Source organism: Bombina bombina, chromosome 3 (genome assembly GCF_027579735.1).
Source record: "Bombina bombina isolate aBomBom1 chromosome 3, aBomBom1.pri, whole genome shotgun sequence".
Classification (NCBI taxonomy): domain Eukaryota; kingdom Metazoa; phylum Chordata; class Amphibia; order Anura; family Bombinatoridae; genus Bombina; species Bombina bombina.
This window is the reverse complement of record NC_069501.1, coordinates 255,493,302-255,517,226: the sequence shown is the minus strand read 5'-3', so window position 1 is coordinate 255,517,226 and position 23,925 is coordinate 255,493,302.

The following is a 23,925-nucleotide window of genomic DNA, read 5'->3' as shown; positions in this document are numbered from 1 at the left end:
AGTGTATGCTGACGTGTTGGCACATGTGCAGTAACTCTTCTTCAGATACCTGCAGTGCATGCTGATGTGCTTGCACATGTGCAGTGACTCTCCAGGTACCTGCAGTGAATTCTGATGTGTTTGCACATGTGCAGTGACTCTCCTTCAGGTACCTGCAGTGTATGCTGATGTGTTTGCACATGTGCAGTGACTCTCCTTCAGATACCTGCAGTGTATGCTGATGTCTTTGCACATGTGCAGTGACTTTCCTTCAGGTACCTGCAGTGTATACTGAAGTGTTTGCACATGTGAAGTGACTCTCCTTCAGATACCTACAGTGTATGCTGACGTGTTTGCACATGTGCAGTGACTCTCCTTCAGATACCTGCAGTGTATACTAATGTGTTTGCACATGTGCAGTGACTCTCCTTCAGATACCTGCAGTGTATGCTAATGTGTTTGCACATGTGCAGTAACTCTCCTTCAGATAACTGCAGTGTATGCTGATGTCTTTGCACATGTGCAGTGACTCTCCTTCAGGTACCTGCAGTGTATACTGACGTGTTTGCACATGTGCAGTGACTCTCCTTCAGGTACCTGGAGTGAATGCTGATGTGCTTGCACATGTGCAGTGACTCTCCTTCAGATACCTGCAGTGTATGCTAATGTGTTTGCAGATGTGCAGTGACTCTCCTTCAGATACCTGCAGTGTATACTGACATGTTTGTACATGTGCAGTAACTCTCCTTCAAGTACTTGCAGTGTATATTGATGTGTTTGTACATGTGCAGTAACTCTCCATCGGATACCTGCAGTGTATGCTAATGTGTTTGCACATGTGCAGTGACTCTCCTTCAGATACCTGCAGTGTATACTGACGTGTTTGCACATGTGCAGTGACTCTCCAGATACCTGCAGTGTTTGCTAATTTGTTTGCACATGTGCAGTGACTCTCCTTCAGGTACTTGCAGTGTATACTGACGTGTTTGCACATGTGCAGTAACTCTCCTTCAAGTACTTGCAGTGTATACTGACGTGTTTGCAAATGTGCAGTACCTCTCCTTCAGATACCTGCAGTGTATGCTGCTGTGTTTGCACATGTGCAGTGACTCTCCTTCAGGTACCTGCAGGGTATGCTGATGTGTTTGCACATGTGCAGTGAATCTCCTTCAGATACCTGCAGTGTATGCTAATGTGTTTGCACATGTGCAATAACTCTCCCTCAGGTACTTGCAGTGTATGCTGACATGTTTGCACATGTGCAGTGACTCTCCATCAGATACCTGCAGTGTATGCTGTGTTTGCACATGTGCAGTGACTCTCCTTCAGATACCTGCAGTGTATGCTGACGTGTTTACACATGTACAGTAACTCTCCTGCAGATACCTGCAGTGTATGCTAATGTGTTTGCACATGTGCAGTGACTCTCCTTCAGATACCTGCAGTGTATGCTGACGTGTGTGCACATGTGCAGTGACTCTCCATCAGATACCTGCAGTGTATGCTAATGTGTTTGCACGTGCAGTGACTGTCCTTCAGATATCTACAGTGTATGCTGATGTGTTTGCACATGTACAGTAACTCTCCTGCAGATACCTGCAGTGTATGCTAATGTGCTTGCACATGTGCAGTGACTCTCCTTCAGATATCTACAGTGTATGCTGATGTGTTTGCACATGTACAGTAACTCTCCTGCAGATACCTGCAATGTATGCTAATGTGTTTGCATATGTACAGTAACTCTCCTTCAGATACCTCAATGTATACTAATGTGTTTGCACATGTGCAGTGATTCTCCTTTAGATATCTACAGTGTATGCTGACGTGTTTGCACATGTGCAGTGACTCTCCTTCAGATACCTACAGTGTATGCTGATGTGTTTGCACATGTGCAGTAACTCTCCTTCAGATACCTGCAGTGTATGATATGTTTGCACATGTGCAGTGACTCTCCTTCAGATACTTGCAGTGTATGATAATGTGTTTGCACATGTGCAGTGACTCTCCTTCAGATACCTGCAGTGTATGCTGACGTGTTTACACATGTACAGTAACTCTCCTGCAGATACCTGCAGTGTATGCTAATGTGTTTGCACATGTGCAGTGACTCTCCTTCAGATACCTGCAGTGTATGCTGACGTGTGTGCACATGTGCAGTGACTCTCCATCAGATACCTGCAGTGTATGCTAATGTGTTTGCACGTGCAGTGACTGTCCTTCAGATATCTACAGTGTATGCTGATGTGTTTGCACATGTACAGTAACTCTCCTGCAGATACCTGCAGTGTATGCTAATGTGCTTGCACATGTGCAGTGACTCTCCTTCAGATATCTACAGTGTATGCTGATGTGTTTGCACATGTACAGTAACTCTCCTGCAGATACCTGCAATGTATGCTAATGTGTTTGCATATGTACAGTAACTCTCCTTCAGATACCTCAATGTATACTAATGTGTTTGCACATGTGCAGTGATTCTCCTTTAGATATCTACAGTGTATGCTGACGTGTTTGCACATGTGCAGTGACTCTCCTTCAGATACCTACAGTGTATGCTGATGTGTTTGCACATGTGCAGTAACTCTCCTTCAGATACCTGCAGTGTATGATATGTTTGCACATGTGCAGTGACTCTCCTTCAGATACTTGCAGTGTATGATAATGTGTTTGCACATGTGCAGTGACTCTCCTTCAGATATCTACAGTGTATGCTGACGTGTTTGCACATGTGCAGTGACTCTCCTTCAGATACCTGCAGTGTATGATGATGTGTTTGCACATGTGCAGTGACTCTCCTTCAGATACCTGCAGTGTATGCTACTGTGTTTGCACATGTGCAGTGACTCTCCTTCAGATACCTACAGTGTATACTGATGTGTTTGCACATGTGCAGTAACTCTCCTTCAGATACCTGCAGTGTATGATATGTTTGCACATGTGCAGTGACTCTCCTTCAGATACTTGCAGTGTATGATAATGTGTTTGCACATGTGCAGTGACTCTCCTTCAGATACCTGCAGAGTATGCTGATGTCTTTGCACATGTGCAGTGACTCTCCTTCAGATACCTGCAGTGTATGCTAATGTGTTTGCACATGTGCAGTGACTCTCCTTCAGATACCTGCAGTGAATGCTAATGTGTTTGCACATGTGCAGTGACTCTCCTTCAGATACCTACAGTGTATGCTGATGTGTTTGCACATGTGCAGTGACTCTCCTTTAGATACCTGCAGAGTATGCTGATGTATTTGCACATGTGCAGTGACTCTCCTTCAGATACCTGCAGTGTATGCTGATGTCTTTGCACATGTGCAGTGACTCTCCTTCAGATACCTGCAGTGTATGCTGATGTCTTTGCACATGTGCAGTGACTCTCCTTCAGATACCTGCAGTGTATGCTGATGTCTTTGCACAAGTGCAGTGACTCTCCTTCAGATACCTGCAGTGTATGCTGATGTCTTTGCACATGTGCAGTGACTCTCCTTCAGATACCTGCAGTGTATGCTGATGTCTTTGCATATGTGCAGTAGCTCTCTTTCGGAATCATGCAGGGTAACCTAGGTTCCAAAATGACAGCACCCATAATTAGAGTGAGGGGCAAAAAAGTATTTAGTGTCCCTTTAATGACAAGGAGTATTCAGAAGAGGAAGACATTTCTCCTTATATCTTAAAAATACAGAATGAGCACACACCCCTCCTACACCACTGGCCATCCTCCTTTGAACTTTTACGGTCAGCAACACTTTGAGAAATTGCTTCACAGTTTTCAAGTTCTCAGAAACTACTGCTCACTGTTTTTCTAGCTGATGCTTTAAATGTCAGCAACCCTTTGTGAAATTGCTTCACAGTTTTTAAGTTTTCAGAAAATAAGTTTACATTTTCTGTGATTTTTCTTAAATCCTCTCCCTGCTCCTCAAACGTGTTTCTTCTCTGAAACCAAAGAGCTACTCTCATATTCTGCAACTGAATATCTTGAAGCCACTATTATTATGTTGTCCTGTCAAATACAGATTAAAATGACACTTAAAGGGACAGTAACACCTTGTAATTACAATACATTTCTGTTATGTTTCCATAGAATAACATATCAGGCCTAAACAGGTGAGGAAGGGACGTGGATCTCAAACACATTGTGGTTACTGTTTGGCCATTGTGGCTTTTTTTAAATGAAAATATAACTTTTTTGCATTTCATTTTGCTTTATGCTTTTTATAATTTAATTATAATATTTCTTAATTATTTATGCAATAGAGTATGAAACACCATCGGCTAGATTACGAGTCGTGCGTTAGGGTTAAAAAGCAGCGTTGGCCGGTCCCAACGCTGCTTTTTAACCGCTCACATTTTTGGCCAGACTCGGAAATACCGCAAATCCACTTACGTCAATTGCGTATCCTATATTTTCAATGGGACTTGCATAGCGCCGGAATTACGAGTCTGACCAAAAGTGAGCGGTAGACCCTCTCCTGTCAAGACTGGTACCACATTTTAAAGTCAGTAGTTAAGAGTTTTACACTACAACGCTGTAGCATAAAACTCTTAACTAAAGTGCTAAAAAGTACACTAACATCCATAAACTACATATTAACCCCTAAACTGAGGCCCCCTACAAACACTAAAATAAATTTTTTAACCCCTAATCTGATGAACCGGACATCGCCACCACTATAATAAACATATTAACCCCTAAACCGCCGCACTCCTGCCTCACAAACACTAGTTAAATATTATTAACCCCTAATCTGCCGTCCCTAACATCGCCGACACCTACCTACATTTATTAACCCCTAATCTTCCGCCCCAACGTCGTCGCCACTATATTAAATGTATTAACCCCTAAACCTAAGTCTAACCCTAACCCCCCCTAACTTAAATATAATTACAATACATCTAAATAAAATTACTACAATTACCTAAATAATTCCTATTTAAAACTAAATACTTACCTATAAAATAAACCCTAAGATAGCTACAATATAACTAATAGTTACATTGTAGCTATCTTACGGCTAGATTTAGAGTTCTGCGGCCAAAGGGGTGCATTAGCTACGCGTGCTTTTTTCCCCCCGCACCTTTTAAATACCGCTGGTATTTAGAGTTCACAGAATGGCTGCGTTAGGCTCCAAAAAAGGGAGCGTAGAGCATATTTACCGCCACTGCAACTCTAAATACCAGCGTTGCTTACGGACGCGGCCAGCTTCAAAAACGTGCTCGTGCACGATTCCCCCATAGAAAACAATGGGGCCATTTGAGTTGGAAAAAAAACTTAACACCTGCAAAAAAGCAGCGTTCAGCTCCTAACGCAGCCCCATTGTTTTCTATGGGGAAACACTTCCTACGTCTGCACCTAACACTCTAACATGTACCCCGAGTCTAAACACCCCTAACCTTACACTTATTAACCCCTAATCTGCCGCCCCCGCTATCGCTGACCCCTGCATATTTTTTTAACCCCTAATCTGCCGCTCCGTACACCGTCGCAACCTACATTATACCTATGTACCCCTAATCTGCTGCCCCTAACACCGCCGACCCCTATATTATATGTATTAACCCCTAATCTGCCACCCCTGCTATCGCTGACCCCTGCATATTATTATTAACCCCTAATCTGCCGTCCCTAACATTGCCGACACCTACCTACATTTATTAACCCCTAATCTGCCACCCCAACGTCGTCGCCACTATATTAAATGTATTAACCCCTAAACCTAAGTCTAACCCTAACCCCCCCTAACTTAAATATAATTACAATACATCTAAATAAAATTACTACAATTACCTAAATAATTCCTATTTAAAACTAAATACTTACCTATAAAATAAACCCTAAGATAGCTACAATATAACTAATAGTTACATTGTAGCTATCTTACGGCTAGATTTAGAGTTCTGCGGCCAAAGGGGTGCGTTAGCTACGCATGCTTTTTTCCACCCGCACCTTTTAAATACCGCTGGTATTTAGAGTTCACAGAAGGGCTGCGTTAGGCTCCAAAAAAGGGAGCGTAGAGCATATTTACCACCACTACAACTCTAAATACCAGCGTTGCTTACGGACGCGGCCAGCTTCAAAAACGTGCTCGTGCACGATTCCCCCATAGAAAACAATGGGGCCATTTGAGTTGGAAAAAAAACCTAACACCTGCAAAAAAGCAGCGTTCAGCTCCTAACGCAGCCCCGTTGTTTTCTATGGGGAAACACTTCCTACGTCTGCACCTAACACTCTAACATGTACCCCGAGTCTAAACACCCCTAACCTTACACTTATTAACCCCTAATCTGCCGCCCCCGCTATCGCTGACCCCTGCATATTTTTTTAACCCCTAATCTGCCGCTCCGTACACCGTCGCAACCTACATTATACCTATGTACCCCTAATCTGCTGCCCCTAACACCGCCGACCCCTATATTATATGTATTAACCCCTAATCTGCCACCCCTGCTATCGTTGACCCCTGCATATTATTATTAACCCCTAATCTGCCGCTCCGTACACCGCCGCAACCTACATTAAACCTATGTACCCCTAATCTGCTGCCCCTAACACCGCCGACCCCTATATTATATTTATTAACCCCTAATCTGCCCCCACAACGTCGCCGCCAGCTACCTACAATAATTAACCCCTAATCTGCCGACCGGATCTCGCCGCTACTCTAATAAATGGATTAATTCCTAAAGCTAAGTCTAACCCTAACACTAACACCCCCCTAAGTTAAATATAATTTAAATCTAACAAAATAAATTAACTCTTATTATATAAATTATTCCTATTTAAAGCTAAATACTTACCTGTAAAATAAACCCTAATATAGCTACAATATAAATAATAATTATATTGTAGCTATTTAGGATTAATATTTATTTTACAGGCAACTTTGTAATTATTTTAACCAGGTACAATAGCTATTAAATAGTTAATAACTATTTAATAGCTAAAATAGTTAAAATAATTACAAAATTACCTGTAAAATAAATCCTAACCTAAGTTACAATTAAACCTAACACTACACTATCAATAAATTAATTAAATAAACTACCTACAATTACCTACAATTAAACCTAACACTACACTATCAATAAATTAATTAAATACAATACCTACAAATAACTACAATTAAATAAACTAACTAAAGTACAAAAAATAAAAAAGAACTAAGTTTCAAAAAATAAAAAAATATTTACAAACATTAGAAAAATAATACAACAATTTTAAACTAATTACACCTACTCTAAGCCCCCTAATAAAATAACAAAGACCCCCAAAATAAAAAAATGCCCTACCCTATTCTAAATTAAAAAAGTTCAAAGCTCTTTTACCTTACCAGCCCTGAAAAGGGCCATTTGCGGGGCATGCCCCAAAGAATTCAGCTCTTTTGCCTGTAAAAAAAAACATACAATACCCCCCCCAACATTACAACCCACCACCCACATACCCCTAATCTAACCCAAACCCCCCTTAAATAAACCTAACACTAAGCCCCTGAAGATCTTCCTACCTTATCTTCACCATGCCAGGTTCACCGATCCGTCATCCGAAGTCTTGATCCAAGCCCAAGCAGGGGCTGGCGATCCATAATCCGGCTGAAGTCTTCTATCAAGCCGCGGCTGAAGAGGTCCAGAAGAGGCTCCAAAGGCTTCATCCTATCCGGGAAGAAGAGGAGATCCAGACCGGCAACCATCTTGATCCAAGCGGCATCTTCTATCTTCATCCGATGACGAACGGCTCCATCTTGAAGACCTTCAACGCGGATCCATCTTCTTCTTCCGACGTCCAACTGAAGAATGAAGGTTCCTTTAAAGGAAGTCATCCAAGATAGCGTTCCTCGAATTCCGATTGGCTGATAGGATTCTATCAGCCAATCGGAATTAAGGTAGGAAAATTCTGATTGGCTGATGCAATCAGCCAATCAGAATCAAGTTCAATCCGATTGGCTGATCCAATGAGCCAATCAGATTGAGCTCGCATTCTATATGCTGATCGGAACAGCCAATAGAATGCAAGCACAATCTGATTGGCTGATCCAATAAGCCAATCGGATTGAACTTGAATCTGATTGGCTGATTCCATCAGCCAATCAGAATTTTCCTACCTTAATTCCGATTGGCTGATAGAATCCTACCAGCCAATTGGAATTCGAGGGACGCCATCTTGGATGACGTCCCTTAAAGGAACCGTCATTCTTCAGTTGGACATAGGAAGAAGAAGATGGATCCGCGCTGAAGGTCTTCAAGATGGAGCCGTTCGTCATCGGATGAAGATAGAAGATGCCGCTTGGATCAAGATGGTTGCCGGTCCGGATCTCCTCTTCTTCCCGGATAGGATGAAGACTTTGGAGCCTCTTCTGGACCTCTTCAGCCGCAGCTTGATAGAAGACTTCAGCCGGATTATGGATCGCCAGCCCCGCTTGGGCTTGGATCAAGACTTCGGAGGACGGATCGGTGAACCTGGCATGGTGAAGATAAGGTAGGAAGATCTTCAGGGGCTTAGTGTTAGGTTTATTTAAGGGGGGTTTGGGTTAGATTAGGGGTATGTGGGTGGTGGGTTGTAATGTTGGGGGGGTATTGTATGTTTTTTTTTACAGGCAAAAGAGCTGAATTCTTTGGGGCATGCCCCGCAAATGGCCCTTTTCAGGGCTGGTAAGGTAAAAGAGCTTTGAACTTTTTTAATTTAGGATAGGGTAGGGCATTTTTTTATTTTGGGGGTCTTTGTTATTTTATTAGGGGGCTTAGAGTAGGTGTAATTAGTTTAAAATTGTTGTAATATTTTTCTAATGTTTGTAAATATTTTTTTATTTTTTGTAACTTAGTTCTTTTTTATTTTTTGTACTTTAGTTAGTTTATTTAATTGTAGTTATTTGTAGGCATTGTATTTAATTAATTTATTGATAGTGTAGTGTTAGGTTTAATTGTAGGTAATTGTAGGTAGTTTATTTAATTAATTTATTGATAGTGTAGTGTTAGGTTTAATTGTAACTTAGGTTAGGATTTATTTTACAGGTAATTTTGTAATTATTTTAACTATTTTAGCTATTAAATAGTTAATAACTATTTAATAGCTATTGTACCTGGTTAAAATAATTACAAAGTTGCCTGTAAAATAAATATTAATCCTAAAATAGCTACAATAAAATTATTATTTATATTGTAGCTATATTAGGGTTTATTTTACACGTAAGTATTTAGCTTTAAATAGGAATAATTTATTTAATAAGAGTTAATTTATTTCGTTAGATTTAAATTATATTTAACTTAGGGGGGTGTTAGGGTTAGGGTTAGACTTAGCTTTAGGGGTTAATACATTTATTATAGTAGCGGTGTGGTCCGGTCGGCAGATTAGGGGTTAATAATTGTAGGTAGGTGGAGGCGACGTTGGGGGCGTCAGATTAGGGGTTAATAAATATAATATAGGGGTCGGCTGTGTTAGGGGCAGCAGATTAGTGGTACATAGGTATAATGTAGGTTGCGGCGGTGTACGGAGCGGCAGATTAGGGGTTAAAAAAAATATGCAGGGGTCAGCGATAGCGGGGGCGGCAGATTAGGGGTTAATAAATATTATGTAGGGGTCGGCGGTATTAGGGGCAGCAGATTAGGGGTACATAAGGATAACGTAAGTGGCGGCGGTGTACGGAGCGGCAGATTAGGGGTTAAAAAATTTTAATAGAGTGGCGGCGATGTGGGGGGACCTCGGTTTAGGGGTACATAGGTAGTTTATGGGTGTTAGTGTACTTTAGAGCACAGTAGTTAAGAGCTTTATAAACCGGAGTTAGCCCAGAAAGCTCTTAACTACTGACTTTTTTCTGCTGCTGGAGTTTTGTTGTTAGATTTCTAACGCTCACTTCAGCCAAGACTCTAAATACTAGCGTTAGAAAGATCCCATTGAAAAGAAAGGATACGCAAATGGCGTAGGGGGATCTGCGGTATGGAAAAGTCGCAGCTGCAAAGTGAGCGTTAGACCCTTTCCTGACTGACTCCAAATACCAGCGGGCGGTAAAAACCAGCGTTAGGAGCCTCTAACGCTGGTTTTGACGGCTTACGCCAAACTCTAAATCTAGGCCTATGGGTTTATTTTTATTTTACAGGCAACTTTGTATATATTTTAACTAGGTAGAATAGTTATTAAATAGTTATTAACTATTTAATAACTACCTAGTTAAAATAAAGACAAATTTACCTGTAAAATAAAACCTAACCTAAGTTACACTAACACCTAACACTACACTATAATTAAATAAATTAACTAAATGAAATACAATTAATTACAAATAAATAACATTTTCTAAAGTACGAAACCCCCCCACTAAATTACAGAAAATAATAAAATAATTGCAAGATTTTTAAACTAATTACACCTAATCTAATCCCCCTAACAAAATAAAAAAGCCCCCCAAAATAAAAAAGCCCTACCCTACGCTAAATTACAAATAGCCCTTAAAAGGGCCTTTTGCGAGGCATTGCCCCAAAGTAATCAGCTCTTTTACCTGTAAAACAAAAGTACAAATACCCCCCCAACATTAAAACCCACCACCCACACAACCAACCCTACTCTAAAACCCACCCAAAATCACCCTACCGTGAGAAGTCTTCATCCAAGCCAGGCAGAAGAGGTCCTCCAAATGGGCAGAAGTCTTCATGCAGACGGCATCTTCTATCTTCATCCATCCGGCACGGAGTGGGTCCATCTTCAAGACATCCGACGCGGAGCATCCTTTTCATCCGGAGTCTTCTTCAACAATGACGGTACCTTTAAGTGACGTCATCCAAGATGGCGTCCCTTCAATTGGCTGATAGAATTCTATCAGCCATTCGGAATTAAGGTAGAAAAAAATCCTATTGGCTGATTACTTTGGGGCAATGCCCCGCAAAAGGCCCTTTTCAAGGGCTATTTGTAATTTAGTGTAGGGTAGGGCTTTTTTATTTTTGGGGGGCTTTTTTATTCTGTTAGGGGGATTAGAGTAGGTGTAATAGTTTAAAAATCTTGTAATTATTTTATTATTTTCTGTAATTTAGTGGGTTTTTTTTCGTACTTTAGATAATTTTATTTAATTGTAATTAATTGTATTTAATTTAATTAACTTATTTAATTATAGTGTAGTGTTAGGTGTTAGTGTAACTTAGGTTAGGTTTTATTTTACAGGTAAATTTGTCTTTATTTTAACTAGGTAGTTAATAAATAGTTAATAACTATTTAGTAACTATTATACCTAGTTAAAATAAATACAAAATTGCCTGTAAAATAAAAATAAACCCTAAGATAGCTACAATGTAACTATTAGTTATATTGTAGCTATCTTAGGGTTTATTTTATAGATAAGTATTTAGTTTTAAATAGGAATTATTTAGTTAATTGTAGTAATTTTATTTAGATTTATTGTAATTATATTTAAGTTAGGGGGGGTTAGGGTTAGACTTAGGTTTAGGGGTTAATAACTTTATTATAGTGGTGGCGACGTTGTGGGCGGCAGATTAGGGGTTAATAAATGTAGTTAGGTTGCGGCGACATTGGGGGCGGCAGATTAGGGGTTAATAAATATAATGTAGGGTTCGGCGATGTTGGAGGCAGCAGATTAGGGGTTCATAAGTATAATGTAGGTGGCGGCGGTGTCCGGAGTGGCAGATTAGGGGTTAATAAAATAATGTAGGTGTCAGCGATGTCGGGGGGCGGCAGATTAGGGGTTAATAAGTGTAAGATTAGGGGTGTTTAGACTCGGGGTTCATGTTAGGGTGTTAGGTGTAAACATAAAAAGTATTTCCCCATAGGAATCAATGGGGCTGCGTTAGGAGCTTTACGCTGCTTTTTTGCAGGTGTTAGGATTTTTATCAGCCGGCTCTACCCCATTGATTCCTATGGGAAAATCGTGCATGAGCACGTTTTACCATCTCACCGCTAACATAAGCAGCGCTTAAAAAAATGTTAGGAAAGGGATCTGTGAGGGGGGTAGGGTTTTGAGGGGGGGGGGGGTAGCTACACTACAGAAAATGGGGTTTTAATTTATTTATTTTTATAAAAAAAGGCAATTTCTTTGTAAACTGGGTACTGGCAGACAGCTGCGAGTAACTAAGATGGCTACAATAGGTTGAGGGGGGAGGCTTAGCGAACTGTTTGGGGGGGGATCAGGGAGGTTGGGGGTAATGGGGGATCCTACACTTCAGATAAAATATATATATTTTTTAAAAAATTTTTTAAAAAAAACACACCAAAAAAAACACACTGTTTATTTTTTATACAAGCAGACTTTCTGCCAGTACTTCAGATGACGGTGACAATTGTGAGGTGGGGATGGGAAGAGAGCTGTTTGAGGGGGGGGGGCAGGGAGGGATGTCCGTGGGAGGCTGATCTTTACACTAAAGCTAAAATTAACCCTACAAGCGACCTAATTAACCCCTTCACTGCTGGGCATAATACAAGTGTGGTGCGCAGCGTGCATTTAGTGGCCTTCTAATTACCAAGAAAGCAATGCCAAAGCCATATATGTCTGCTATTTCTGAACAAAGGGGATCCCAGAGAAGCATTTGCAACCATTTGTGCCATAATTGGACAAACTGTTTTGTAAATAATTTCAGAGAGAAACCTAAAGTTAGCAAAAAAGCTAAAGTTTTTTTTTTATTTGTTTGCATTTGGCAGTGAAATGGTGGCATGAAATATACTAAAATGGGCCTAGATCAATACTCTGGGTTGTCTACTAAAAAAAAAAAAAATACATATGTGAAGGGTTATTCAGGGATTCCTGACAGATAGTGTTACAATGTAACTATCACTAATTTTGAAAAAAAAAATGGTTTGGAAATAGCAAAGTGCTACTTGTACTTATTGCCCTGTAACTTCCAAAAAAAGCAAAGAACATGTAAACATTGGGTTTCTTTCATGTAATTGGCAAGAGTCCATGAGCTAGTGACGTATGGGATATACAATCCTACCAGGAGGGACAAAGTTTCCCAAACCTCAAAATGCCTATATATACACCCCTCACCACACCCACAATTCAGTTTTACAAACTTTGCCTCCTATAGAGGTGGTGAAGTAAGTTTGTGCTAAGATTTCTACATTGATATGCACTTCTCAGCATTTTGAAGCCCGGTTCCTGTCAGAGTACACTGAATGCCAGAGGGATGTGAAGGGAGTATCACCTATTGAATGCAATGGTTTTCCTCACGGGAGATCTATTTCATAGGTTCTCTGTTATCGGTCGTAGAGATTCATCTCCTACCTCCCTTATTCAGATCGACGATATACTCATATTCCATTACCTCTACTGATAACTGTTTCCATACTGGTTTGGCTATTTGCTATATGTGGATGGATGGGTGTCTTTTGGTAAGTATGTTTTCATTACTTAAGACACTCTCAGCTAGGGTTTGGCACTTTATGCATTAATATAAAGTTTTAAATATATGTATTGTACTTATATTTGCCATGAGTCAGGTTTATTTATATTTCCTATTGCATTCTATTCAGTTTCATATTTGGGAAAAAAACATATTTAGGAAAATATTTTTCTTACCTGGGGTAGTCTTTTTTCATTTTGACTGCTTTTTCATTAAATTTCGCGGGCAAAATTATATTAGGCTCGTGAGGGCGCAAAATGCCAAAGTTTACTGTGTCATTCTTGGTGCAAGATTTTTTTTGGCGCTAAGGTACGTCCGATGACGTAAATTTGTCATTTCCGGCGTCTTAGTTGACGCCGAGTTCCTTGCACAAGGTTGCGTCTTCAATGACGCGAGTGTGTCATTTCCGGATGTTGTTAGCACCAAAAAAATTTCAGTTTGCATTGTGCGTCATACTAATTACACCTACTCTAAGCCCCCTAATAAAATAACAAAGACCCCCAAAATAAAAAAATGCCCTACCCTATTCTAAATTAAAAAAGTTCAAAGCTCTTTTACCTTACCAGCCCTGAAAAGGGCCATTTGCGGGGCATGCCCCAAAGAATTCAGCTCTTTTGCCTGTAAAAAAAAACATACAATACCCCCCCCAACATTACAACCCACATACCCCTAATCTAACCCAAACCCCCCTTAAATAAACCTAACACTAAGCCCCTGAAGATCTTCCTACCTTATCTTCACCATGCCAGGTTCACCGATCCGTCATCCGAAGTCTTGATCCAAGCCCAAGCAGGGGCTGGCGATCCATAATCCGGCTGAAGTCTTCTATCAAGCCGCGGCTGAAGAGGTCCAGAAGAGGCTCCAAAGGCTTCATCCTATCCGGGAAGAAGAGGAGATCCAGACCGGCAACCATCTTGATCCAAGCGGCATCTTCTATCTTCATCCGATGACGAACGGCTCCATCTTGAAGACCTTCAACGCGGATCCATCTTCTTCTTCCGACGTCCAACTGAAGAATGAAGGTTCCTTTAAAGGAAGTCATCCAAGATGGCGTTCCTCGAATTCCGATTGGCTGATAGGATTCTATCAGCCAATCGGAATTAAGGTAGGAAAATTCTGATTGGCTGATGGAATCAGCCAATCAGAATCAAGTTCAATCTGATTGGCTGATCCAATGAGCCAATCAGATTGAGCTCGCATTCTATTGGCTGATCGGAACAGCCAATAGAATGCAAGCTCAATCTGATTGGCTGATCCAATAAGCCAATCGGATTGAACTTGAATCTGATTGGCTGATTCCATCAGCCAATCAGAATTTTCCTACCTTAATTCCGATTGGCTGATAGAATCCTATCAGCCAATCGGAATTCGAGGGACGCCATCTTGGATGACGTCCCTTAAAGGAACCTTCATTCTTCAGTTGGACATAGGAAGAAGATGGATCCGCGCTGAAGGTCTTCAAGATGGAGCCGTTCGTCATCGGATGAAGATAGAAGATGCCGCTTGGATCAAGATGGTTGCCGGTCCGGATCTCCTCTTCTTCCCGGATAGGATGAAGACTTTGGAGCCTCTTCTGGACCTCTTCAGCCGCGGCTTGATAGAAGACTTCAGCCGGATTATGGATCGCCAGCCCCGCTTGGGCTTGGATCAAGACTTCGGAGGACGGATCGGTGAACCTGGCATGGTGAAGATAAGGTAGGAAGATCTTCAGGGGCTTAGTGTTAGGTTTATTTAAGGGGGGTTTGGGTTAGATTAGGGGTATGTGGGTGGTGGGTTGTAATGTTGGGGGGGTATTGTATGTTTTTTTTTTACAGGCAAAAGAGCTGAATTCTTTGGGGCATGCCCCGCAAATGGCCCTTTTCAGGGCTGGTAAGGTAAAAGAGCTTTGAACTTTTTTAATTTAGGATAGGGTAGGGCATTTTTTTATTTTGGGGGTCTTTGTTATTTTATTAGGGGGCTTAGAGTAGGTGTAATTAGTTTAAAATTGTTGTAATGTTTTTCTAATGTTTGTAAATATTTTTTTATTTTTTGTAACTTAGTTCTTTTTTTTTTTTTGTACTTTAGTTAGTTTATTTAATTGTAGTTATTTGTAGGCATTGTATTTAATTAATTTATTGATAGTGTAGTGTTAGGTTTAATTGTAGGTAATTGTAGGTAGTTTATTTAATTAATTTATTGATAGTGTAGTGTTAGGTTTAATTGTAACTTAGGTTAGGATTTATTTTACAGGTAATTTTGTAATTATTTAACTATTTTAGCTATTAAATAGTTAATAACTATTTAATAGCTATTGTACCTGGTTAAAATAATTACAAAGTTGCCTGTAAAATAAATATTAATCCTAAAATAGCTACAATAAAATTATTATTTATATTGTAGCTATATTAGGGTTTATTTTACACGTAAGTATTTAGCTTTAAATAGGAATAATTTATTTAATAAGAGTTAATTTATTTCGTTAGATTTAAATTATATTTAACTTAGGGGGGTGTTAGGGTTAGGGTTAGACTTAGCTTTAGGGGTTAATACAATTATTATAGTAGCGGTGTGGTCCGGTCGGCAGATTAGGGGTTAATAATTGTAGGTAGGTGGAGGCGACGTTGGGGGCGGCAGATTAGGGGTTAATAAATATAATATAGGGGTCGGCTGTGTTAGGGGCAGCAGATTAGTGGTACATAGGTATAATGTAGGTTGCGGCGGTGTACGGAGCGGCAGATTAGGGGTTAAAAAAATATGCAGGGGTCAGCGATAGCGGGGGCGGCAGATTAGGGGTTAATAAATATTATGTAGGGGTCGGCGGTATTAGGGGCAGCAGATTAGGGGTACATAAGGATAACGTAAGTGGCGGCGGTGTACGGAGCGGCAGATTAGGGGTTAAAAAATTTTAATAGAGTGGCGGCGATGTGGGGGGACCTCGGTTTAGTGGTACATAGGTAGTTTATGGGTGTTAGTGTACTTTAGAGCACAGTAGTTAAGAGCTTTATAAACTGGAGTTAGCCCAGAAAGCTCTTAACTACTGACTTTTTTCTGCTGCTGGAGTTTTGTTGTTAGATTTCTAACGCTCACTTCAGCCAAGACTCTAAATACCAGCGTTAGAAAGATCCCATTGAAAAGATAGGATACGCAAATGGCGTAGGGGGATCTGCGGTATGGAAAAGTCGCGGCTGCAAAGTGAGCGTTAGACCCTTTCCTGACTGACTCCAAATACCAGCGGGCGGTAAAAACCAGCGTTAGGAGCCTCTAACGCTGGTTTTGACGGCTTACGCCAAACTCTAAATCTAGGCCTATGGGTTTATTTTTATTTTACAGGCAACTTTGTATATATTTTAACTAGGTAGAATAGTTATTAAATAGTTATTAACTATTTAATAACTACCTAGTTAAAATAAAGACAAATTTACCTGTAAAATAAAACCTAACCTAAGTTACACTAACACCTAACACTACACTATAATTAAATAAATTAACTAAATGAAATACAATTAATTACAAATAAATAACATTTTCTAAAGTACGAAACCCCCCCACTAAATTACAGAAAATAATAAAATAATTGCAAGATTTTTAAACTAATTACACCTAATCTAATCCCCCTAACAAAATAAAAAAGCCCCCCAAAATAAAAAAGCCCTACCCTACGCTAAATTACAAATAGCCCTTAAAAGGGCCTTTTGCGAGGCATTGCCCCAAAGTAATCAGCTCTTTTACCTGTAAAACAAAAGTACAAATACCCCCCCAACATTAAAACCCACCACCCACACAACCAACCCTACTCTAAAACCCACCCAAAATCACCCTACCGTGAGAAGTCTTCATCCAAGCCAGGCAGAAGAGGTCCTCCAAATGGGCAGAAGTCTTCATGCAGACGGCATCTTCTATCTTCATCCATCCGGCACGGAGTGGGTCCATCTTCAAGACATCCGACGCGGAGCATCCTCTTCATCCGGAGTCTTCTTCAACAATGACGGTACCTTTAAGTGACGTCATCCAAGATGGCGTCCCTTCAATTGGCTGATAGAATTCTATCAGCCATTCGGAATTAAGGTAGAAAAAAATCCTATTGGCTGATTACTTTGGGGCAATGCCCCGCAAAAGGCCCTTTTCAAGGGCTATTTGTAATTTAGTGTAGGGTAGGGCTTTTTTATTTTTGGGGGGCTTTTTTATTCTGTTAGGGGGATTAGAGTAGGTGTAATAGTTTAAAAATCTTGTAATTATTTTATTATTTTCTGTAATTTAGTGTTTTTTTTTCCGTACTTTAGATAATTTTATTTAATTGTAATTAATTGTATTTAATTTAATTAACTTATTTAATTATAGTGTAGTGTTAGGTGTTAGTGTAACTTAGGTTAGGTTTTATTTTACAGGTAAATTTGTCTTTATTTTAACTAGGTAGTTAATAAATAGTTAATAACTATTTAGTAACTATTATACCTAGTTAAAATAAATACAAAATTGCCTGTAAAATAAAAATAAACCCTAAGATAGCTACAATGTAACTATTAGTTATATTGTAGCTATCTTAGGGTTTATTTTATAGATAAGTATTTAGTTTTAAATAGGAATTATTTAGTTAATTGTAGTAATTTTATTTAGATTTATTGTAATTATATTTAAGTTAGGGGGGGTTAGGGTTAGACTTAGGTTTAGGGGTTAATAACTTTATTATAGTGGTGGCGACGTTGTGGGCGGCAGATTAGGGGTTAATAAATGTAGTTAGGTTGCGGCGACATTGGGGGCGGCAGATTAGGGGTTAATAAATATAATGTAGGGTTCGGCGATGTTGGAGGCAGCAGATTAGGGGTTCATAAGTATAATGTAGGTGGCGGCGGTGTCCGGAGTGGCAGATTAGGGGTTAATAAAATAATGTAGGTGTCAGCGATGTCGGGGGGCGGCAGATTAGGGGTTAATAAGTGTAAGATTAGGGGTGTTTAGACTCGGGGTTCATGTTAGGGTGTTAGGTGTAAACATAAAAAGTATTTCCCCATAGGAATCAATGGGGCTGCGTTAGGAGCTTTACGCTGCTTTTTTGCAGGTGTTAGGATTTTTTTCCTATGGGAAAATCGTGCATGAGCACGTTTTACCAGCTCACCGCTAACATAAGCAGCGCTTAAAAAAATGTTAGGAAAGGGATCTGTGAGGGGGGTAGGGTTTTGAGGGGGGGGGGGTAGCTACACTACAGAAAATGGGGTTTTAATTTATTTATTTTTATAAAAAAAGGCAATTTCTTTGTAAACTGGGTACTGGCAGACAGCTGCGAGTAACTAAGATGGCTACAATAGGTTGAGGGGGGAGGCTTAGCGAACTGTTTGGGGGGGGATCAGGGAGGTTGGGGGTAATGGGGGATCCTACACTTCAGATAAAATATATATATTTTTAAAAAAAAACTTTAAAAAAAACACACCAAAAAAAACACACTGTTTATTTTTTATACAAGCAGACTTTCTGCCAGTACTTCAGATGACGGTGACAATTGTGAGGTGGGGATGGGAAGAGAGCTGTTTGAGGGGGGGGCAGGGAGGGATGTCCGTGGGAGGCTGATCTTTACACTAAAGCTAAAATTAACCCTACAAGCGACCTAATTAACCCCTTCACTGCTGGGCATAATACAAGTGTGGTGCGCAGCGTGCATTTAGTGGCCTTCTAATTACCAAGAAAGCAATGCCAAAGCCATATATGTCTGCTATTTCTGAACAAAGGGGATCCCAGAGAAGCATTTGCAACCATTTATGCCATAATTGGACAAACTGTTTTGTAAATAATTTCAGAGAGAAACCTAAAGTTAGCAAAAAAAGCTAAAGTTTTTTTTTTATTTGTTTGCATTTGGCAGTGAAATGGTGGCATGAAATATACTAAAATGGGCCTAGATCAATACTCTGGGTTGTCTACTAAAAAAAAAAAAAATACATATGTGAAGGGTTATTCAGGGATTCCTGACAGGTAGTGTTACAATGTAACTATCACTAATTTTGAAAAAAAAAAATGGTTTGGAAATAGCAAAGTGCTACTTGTACTTATTGCCCTGTAACTTCCAAAAAAAGCAAAGAACATGTAAACATTGGGTTTCTTTCATGTAATTGGCAAGAGTCCATGAGCTAGTGACGTATGGGATATACAATCCTACCAGGAGGGACAAAGTTTCCCAAACCTCAAAATGCCTATATATACACCCCTCACCACACCCACAATTCAGTTTTACAAACTTTGCCTCCTATGGAGGTGGTGAAGTAAGTTTGTGCTAAGATTTCTACATTGATATGCACTTCTCAGCATTTTGAAGCCCGGTTCCTGTCAGAGTACACTGAATGCCAGAGGGATGTGAAGGGAGTATCACCTATTGAATGCAATGGTTTTCCTCACGGGGGATCTATTTCATAGGTTCTCTGTTATCGGTCGTAGAGATTCATCTCCTACCTCCCTTATTCAGATCGACGATATACTCATATTCCATTACCTCTACTGATAACTGTTTCCATACTGGTTTGGCTATTTGCTATATGTGGATGGATGGGTGTCTTTTGGTAAGTATGTTTTCATTACTTAAGACACTCTCAGCTAGGGTTTGGCACTTTATGCATTAATATAAAGTTTTAAATATATGTATTGTACTTATATTTGCCATGAGTCAGGTTTATGTATATTTCCTTTTGCATTCTATTCAGTTTCATATTTGGGAAAAAAACATATTTAGGAAAATATTTTTCTTACCTGGGGTAGTCTTTTTTCATTTTGACTGCTTTTTCATTAAATTTCGCGGGCAAAATTATATTAGGCTCGTGAGGGCGCAAAATGCCAAAGTTTACTGTGTCATTCTTGGTGCAAGATTTTTTTTTGGCGCTAAGGTACGTCCGATGACGTAAATTTGTCATTTCTGGCGTCTTAGTTGACGCCGAGTTCCTTGCACAAGGTTGCGTCTTCAATGACGCGAGTGTGTCATTTCCGGATGTTGTTGGCACCAAAAAAATTTCAGTTTGCATTGTGCGTCATACTTCGCGCCAAATAATTCCATTATTTAAAACCCCATTCCTATATGCCTGTTGTTCCTTCAACATCTAATGTACATGCTATACCTGTAAATATAAAAGATTTTATTGCTGATGCGATTCAGAAGGCTTTGTCTGCCATCCCGCCTTCTAATAAACGTAAAAGGTCTTTTAAAACTTCTCATAAAGTTGATGAAATTTTAAATGACCGACAACATACTGAAATATCCTCCTCTGATGATGATCTATCTGATTCAGAAGATCCTTCCTCATATAATGACACTGACAAATCTACTTAATTTTTAATAATGGAGTATATTCGTTCCTTGTTAAAAGAGGTGTTGATTACATTGGATATTGAGGAAACTAGTCCTCTTGATATTAAAACTAGTAAACGTTTAAATTCTGTTTATAAATCTCCTGTGGTTACTCCAGAGGTTTTTCAAGTTCCTGGTGCTATTTCTGATATGATTTCTAAGGAATGGAATAGGCATGGTACTTATTTTATACCTTCTTCAAGGTTTAAAAAATTGTTTCCTTTGCCAGCAGTTAGATTGGAGTTTTGGGAAAAGATCCCCAAAGTAGATGGGGCTATTTCTACTCTTGCTAAACGTACTACTATTCCTATTCTTTTAAAGACCCTTTAGATAGGAAACTTGAATCTTATCTAAGGAAAGCTTATTTATATTCTGGTTATCTTCTCAGGCCTGCCATTTCTATAGCTGATGTTGCAGCTGCGTCAACTTTTGGTTGGAAAGTTTAGCACAACATGAAATGGATCCTGATTTGTCTAGCATTGTTCGCTTGCATCAAAATGCTAATCATTTTATCTGTGATGCCATTTTTTATATAATCAAAATTGATGTTAAATCTATGTATTTAGCTATTTTAGCTAGAAGAGCTTTGTGGCTCAAATATTAGAATGCTGACATGGTATCTAAGTCTAGATTACTATCTCTTTCTTTCCAAGGTAATAAGATATTTGGTTCTCAGTTGGATTTGATTATTTCAACTGTCACTGGGGGGAAGGAAGTTTTTTTGCCTCAGGATAAAAGACCTAAGGGTAAATCTAAAGTTTCTAACCGTTTTCGTTCCTTTTGACAAAATAAGGAACAGAAACCTAATCCTTCCCCCAAAGAATCTGGTTCCAATTGGAAACCTTCTTCAAGTTGGAGTGAATCCAAACTGTTTAAGAGACCAAAGCCAGTCCCCAAGTCTGCATGAAGGTGTGGCCCTCATTCCAACTCAGCTGGTAGGGGGCAGATTAAGATTCTTCCAAAACATTTGGGCAGATTCTGTCCAAAAGTATTGTCTCTCAAGGGTACCGAATAGGATTCAGAGTAAGACCTCCTGTGAGAAGATTTTTTCTCTCATGCATCCCAGAAAATTAAGTAGAGGCTCAGGCTTTCCTGAAGTGTGTTTCAGACCTGGAGCTTTCAGGGGTAATCATACCAGTTCTGTTTCAGGAACAGGGTCTGGGGTTTTATTCAAATCTATTAATTGTCCCAAAGAAAGAAAATTAATTCAGGTCAGTTCTGGATCTGAAAATTTTGAATCGTTATGTAAGAGTGCCAACTTTTAAAATGGTGACTATAAGTACTATTCTGCCTTTTGTTCATTAAGGGCATTATATGTCCACAATAGACTTACAGGATGCATATCTTCATATTCCGATTCATCCAGATCACTATCAGTTTCTAAGATTCTCTTTTCTAGACAAGCATTACCAATTTGTCGATCTTCCATTTGGCCTAGCGACAGCTCCAAGAATCTTTTCAAAGGTTCTCGGTGCCCTACTCTCTGTAATCAGAGAATGGGGTAATGCGGTATTTCCTTATTTGGACGATATCTTGGTACTATCTCAGTCTTTACATTCTGCAGAATCTCCCACAAATCAACTAGTGTTGTTTTTTCAAAGACATGGTTGGAGGATCAATTTACCAAAGAGTTCTTTGATTCCTCAGACAAGGGTCACATTTTTAAGTTTCCAGATAGATTCAGTGTCCATGACTCTGTCTCTAACAGACAAGAGCCGATTAAAATTGGTTTCCGCTTGTCGGAACCTTCAGTCTCAATCATTCCCTTCAGTAGCTATGTGCATGGAAGTTTTAGGTCTCCTGACTGCAGCATCAGACGCGATCCCCTTTGCTCGTTTTTATATGAGACCTCTCCAGCTTTGTATGCTGAACCAATGGTGCAGGGATTATACAAAGATATCACAATTAATATCCTTAAATCCCAATGTTCAACTCTCTCTGACTTGGTGGTTAGATCACCATTGTATAGTTCAAGGGACCTCTTTTGTTCGTCCAACCTGGACTGTGATCACAACAGATGCAAGTTTTTCAGGTTGGGGAGCTGTCTGGGGATTTCTGACAGCACGAGGGGTTTGGAAATCTCAAGAGGCGAGGTTACCAATCAATATTTTAGAACTCCGTACTATTTTCAGGGCTCTTCAGGTTTGTTTTCAGACAGACAATATAACAACTGTGGCTTAAGTCAATCATCAGGATGGGACTCACAGTCCCCAAGCTATGAAAGAAGTATCTCAGATACTTGCTTGGGCAGAATCCAGCTCCTGTCTAATTTCTGCGGTTCATATCCCAGGTATAGACAATTGGGAAGCGGATTATCTCAGCTGTCAGACTTTACATCCGGGGGAGTGGTCGCTCCATCCAGATGTGTTTTCTCAGATTGTTCAGATATGGGGTCTTCCAGAAATAGATCTGATGGCTTCCCATCTAAGCAAGAAACTACCTAGGTACCTGTCCAGGTCCAGGGATCCTCAGGCGGAAGTGGTGGATGCGTTAGCAGTTCCTTGATGTTACCAACCTGCTTATATCTTCCCGCCTCTGGTTCTTCTTCCAAGAGTGATTTCCAAAATCATCATGGAACAAACATCTGTGTTGCTGGTAGCTCCAGCATGGCCTCACAGGTTCTGGTATGCGGATCTTGTTCGGATGTCTAGTTGCCAACCTTGGCCACTTCCATTAAGGCCAGACCTTCTGTCTCAAGGTCCGTTTTTCCATCAGGATCTAAAATCCTTAAATTTGAAGGTATAGAAATTGAACGCCTAGTGCTTACTCATAGAGGTTTCTCTGACTCAGTGATTAATACTATATTACAGGCTCATAAATCTGTTTCTAGGAAGATTTATTATTGAGTTTGGAAGACTTATATTTCATGGTGTTCTTCTCATAAATTCTCCTGGCATTCTTTTAGAATTCCTAGACTTTTACGGTTTCTTCAGGATGGTTTGGATAAGGGTTTGTCTGCAAGTCCCTTGAAGGGACACATCTCTGCTCTTTCTGTTTTATTTCACAGAAAGATTGCTAAGCTTCCTGATATTCACTGTTTTGTACAGGCTTTGGTCCGTATTAAGTCTGTCTTTAAATCAATCTCTCCTCCTTGGAGTCTTAATTTGGTTTTGAAGGCTTTACAGGCTCCTCCATTTGAGCCTATGCATTCTTTGGACATTAAACTACTTTCTTGGAAAGTGTTGTTCCTTTTTGGCCATCTCTTCTGCTAGAAGAGTTTCCGAATTATCTGCTCTTTCTTGTGAATCTCCTTTTCTGATTTTCCATCAGGATAAGGAAGTTTTGTGGACTTCATTTAAATTTCTACCTAAGGTTGTGAATTCT